Genomic DNA, 4,576 nt, shown 5'->3' on the forward strand with positions numbered 1-4,576 from the left:
AAACCAGGCTGACCTAGAACTCACAGAGATCCGCCTGCCTCTGCCTCCCGAGTGCTGTGAGTTCGAGGCCAGCCTGGTCTACAAAGCGAGTTCCAGGACAGCCTCCAAAACAATACAGAGAAACCCTGCCTCGAAAAAAATAAAAAACAATTCCATAAGCGTATGAGAGGGAGGGCCATTTTTGTCTCATAACACACCATTTTATACACAGCGTCTTACATGGTCAACCTTTGGTTTTGAGAACTGTTACAATCAGTGACCATGTATATTCATGTAGGATCTGTTCCTGAAAACAGGAATATCATTAAGGGCACATCTCTGACAGAAGACTTGTCTAGCCTAGGTCTGATCCTTAGCCACACACACGCAATTTGGAATTAGGAAAATTAGGTTAAAGGGCATGAGCATTTTCTTTACTGGGACACAGTCTCACTTAGTAGCCCAAGCTGGCCTTGAATTCACAGCAGTCCTCCTGCCTCAGCTTCTTTTGTGCAGAGAATGCAGGCATGTGTTAACGGTGCCTGGTTTAGTATATGTAACTTGTTGTCTCAAGTATCCAGCATGTTATCAAATACTTGGACGTTTGTCAATCCGGCAAAAGCGGTACCCCCTAAGGCCACTTCATTTACAATCGTGTCTTGAGGAAATGAGCCTTTCCTGTCTTCATGCCCTTTTCTAGCCTCTGAAGGCATCTGCACACACGTGGTATACACACCTTGACATGCTTTCCTTGTGTGTTTTATCCTTTGCCCTTTTGTTTGGCTCATAGCTCACTATAGACTGGGAAAATCAGCCATTTGTTTGTCATTGCCATGTTTTTTCGTTGTGTGTGAATGCATGGGAAGAGGTCAGATGCCTTTAAGGAAATGCTTCTCTCCTACTTTGATGGTGTGATGCAGTAATTGAACTTAGTTCCTCAGACCTGTGTGACATTCAAAACAAAACAAAAAAGCCTGTTGAACCTTCTTACTGGCCCTATTGTGTTTTGCCATAAAAAATAAATTTATAGAGTTACCCACCCTCAGTTTTATGTTATAATTCAAAGGCTTTCTCACTATGAGGTTTTATTTTTTGATGTTGTCTGGAGGTAGGTTACACGTAACCCAGGCTGGCCTAGAACTCGCTATGTACCTAAGAACTGATCCTCCTGCCTCTCTCAAATGTTGGAGGTACAGGTCTGAGGTTTTAAGGTTTTAAAAACAGGCTGGGTGGTAGAGGTGCACACCTTTAATCCCAGCACTTGGGAGGCAGAGGCAGGCAATCTCAGTGAGTTTGAGGCCAGCCTGGTCTACAAAGTTCGTTCTAGGACAGCCAGGACTGTGGCACCTGTGGCACCTGTGCCACAAGCAAGTCTAATGTATTGGGCGAAAGCCTGGAGATTTAAATGAAAGACAAGACATCTGGCTGTTTGTGCTAAGAGAATGTGTGCATGTGTGTGTGTATTGGAAGGAGGGAGCAGCCTTATATACAGACTTACAGCACAGTGGAGAAACCCCAGGTGTAAGATTGTGTTTTCAGAGGCTGATGCCAGTGGGTCAAGGCCGGGGCTGTAAACCAGGACTAAAAAATAGTGGTTATTGGCTGACAAGCAACTTATAGAGACCCTATGGGGGCTGAAGCCCAACAAAACCCTGTCCTGGAAAAAGAAAAAAAACAGATTAAAAATTTTTTTAGTTGTGTATATGTGTGTGTGCATGTGAATACAGAGGCCAGGTGTCAGGTCCTCCTGGAGCTGGAATTACAAGTGGTTTGAACAACCTGACTGATACAGGTACTGGGAAACAATTCTGGTCTTCTGTAAGAGTATATGCTCTTAAGTGCTGAGCCAGCTCTGGCCCTCTTTATACTAGTTATAAGGTTAGCCTTGTACAGCAACAGTAGACAACCTACGTACCATGTTGAAGTGCCCCTCCCCCCCTTTAATCCTTAGCACCATTTGTAGCTGCTCTCAAGAAGCATTGTGGGTATTGCTAAACACTTCCAGACAAAAGGATAGCAGTAACTGGAACATACAAGTTTATGCAAGCACCTTTCTCCTGGGCCCCCTGGGCCTGTCTTCTCCAGAGGACACAGGCACTTGTCAATATTGTGGCAGAGACCATGGAGTTGTGGGATAGATGCTCCCAGAAGAGGACATGGAGGCAGAGCCAGGTCCCATTAAGGCTGCAGGTGTGCTCCAGCTTTGTCTTAGGAGGTCATGGTTATTTGGGGAACTAGGGCTCCATTTACAAAGGGTGGTGTTTACTTAATGGGCCAGAAGGGTGACCCCAAGTTCCACAGCCATGTGTCCTGCCTTTGTAGAGAAGGGACAAGGTACAGGAAGTCACGTTCTTTTTGTCTTTCCCTACTAGCTTCTAAGTGTTGGTACTCATTAACTGGTCTTTAAAATTTGGCTGTGGGATTGGTGGGAGGAGGGGTATACTTCTCCAAAATTCAAAAGCCTGGAACGTTCTCCTTTTAACCTCTCTAGTGCTTCTGTCCTTGCACTGCTGGAGAATCTTTCCAAAGCCTGTGCTCAACTGTCTGTTGTCCCATTGAGCCTTGACTGAGAATCCTGACCTGCCTCACCACCTTTGCTGAAGCTTGGCTTAGTTCTAGGGAAACCACTGGGTGTCATCGCTTAAGGTCAGACCTATTTAACACAACACAAAGGGCTGAAATGAGCTGAGACTCTGAGGTAAACATCTGGGGCTTGGGTGAGTGTTAAGTCCTAGGCTCCTCTGACTTTGTGTCATTCTTACCAAGGTCAAACATGGCTGTGCACACTCCAGGAATCATGTTTGAAATCCAGTGGGAAGGTAGGAGAAAGAGTGCGTAGCAGCCACATCTGAACAAGGGTCTTGAGACACTGGTTGCTTACACCTGTCATAATCACACCGGTCAACTTTGTTAGTTGCAAGGGAGACAGGGAAGCACATTGATTATGGCGTACTATGTGTGTCCCTAAAGGTTTTGACAAAACAAGTGTTTGGGGAAATTGAGGTCCAGCTGTAAGTCCCCCGGCTCTAACTGCTTACCTGGGCTGTCCTGCAGTTTGCCTTCCCTTCCCGAGTAGATTACTGAAGACCAAGCCTCATATCCCTAAAGGCACAATGTTCTTCCTGGGATGATTCCTATGCTTGTGCAGGAACCCTCTGAACCTGCCATCTTGAATTGGAACAGGGCCTCCCTTACCATGGCTGCAGGCTCTAACCCCCAACTTTGTGACTCCCTCACAGACTCATATCCTGGTGTTTATTCCTGCTGCCTAAGGGCTTTCTCACTTGTCCACATGGACCCTTGGTATAAAACACCTGTCCCAGCAACCCAGAGGACACACCAGGGCACAGGATCAGGGTGAAGCCGATTCTGAGCCCAGGTGCACAAGGTAGCCAGTTTTATACAGGAGGCACCTGCTGACCTACCCCAGCCTCGGGCTGAAGCAGGCCTTTCCTCTAGAGAGCACAGATGCTTCCAGAGGCAAGCTGAGTAAGCTGGAAACCTGTGTACACATGGGCACACAGTCGCAATCGTACCCTCCCAGCAAGTGCTTCCGTTATCACTGTGCCCTGGAATCTCGTGCTCTCAGGCAGGTTCCAACTTAAATAATCTCTGTGATCTCTCTCTCTCTCTCTGTCTCTCTCTGTGTCTCTCTCTCTCTCTCTCTCACTCACTCACTCACACACACACACGTTCCCACTGCTGCAGTAGTTTCACACCTCTGTTTGTAATTACCCAAGACCGAAGACTTCTCTCACATTCAAACTCAAACTAGCAGCTGGTTTTGCTTGGTCCATGTTTTCCTATTTGGACTTCAGGATTCTGCAGACCGCACTGCCTCCAGGAAGCCTCCCTTGACTGAGCTGGACCTCCTTGTCCTCTCACAGCTTTGCCCTTTATACTGTAATAGCCTCAAACTGGCCACACTAAACCACCTGAGTTAGCACATCCTTCACTGCTAGCTTTGAGTGTTCAATAAATGCCCCCCTGCGTGAGGCTGAGTTGAAGGTACAGCTGGTCAGCTGACAAAGGAGACAACCCCAAGTTGTGCTTTGCTTTGGGCAAAATGATCACGAAGCAAAACCAGAAAGTCAGACTCTTCTTACTTGGATGAAACCAACTTATTTTTTCAGTTAGCCTGTCACCTTGTACCTTGAGCAAGTCCTGCCCAGACCTCAGGTGTCTACAGTCCCGCATGCCTTCTGCACAGCAACAGTCACAGTGGTCCCCTTGGGGGTTTAACGCAGACATTCTCAATAGCAGCACTAGCAACCTACGGGCAGGGTGATTCTTTGTGGGAGATGGTCCTGTGGGATGTATCTGTTCTTTTGACAGTTATTGGAATGGAACCCAAGGCCTGATTCATGCTAGATAAGCACTCTATCACCGAGCTATACTCCTGCTCCCCCCCCTTTTTTTTTTGGTTTTTACGAGACAGGGTTTCTCTGTATTGTTTTGGAGGCTGTCGGTCCAGCCTGGCCTCGAACTCACAGAGATCCGCCTGCCTCTGCCTCCCGAGTGCTGGGATTAAAGGCGTGCGCCACCACCGCCCGGCCTTCCTGCTCCCCTTTTTAAGAAAAAAAATTGAGACACAGTC

The sequence above is a fragment of the Mesocricetus auratus genome, unplaced genomic scaffold (assembly GCF_017639785.1).
Source record: "Mesocricetus auratus isolate SY011 unplaced genomic scaffold, BCM_Maur_2.0 Super-Scaffold_100014, whole genome shotgun sequence".
NCBI lineage: Eukaryota > Metazoa > Chordata > Mammalia > Rodentia > Cricetidae > Mesocricetus > Mesocricetus auratus.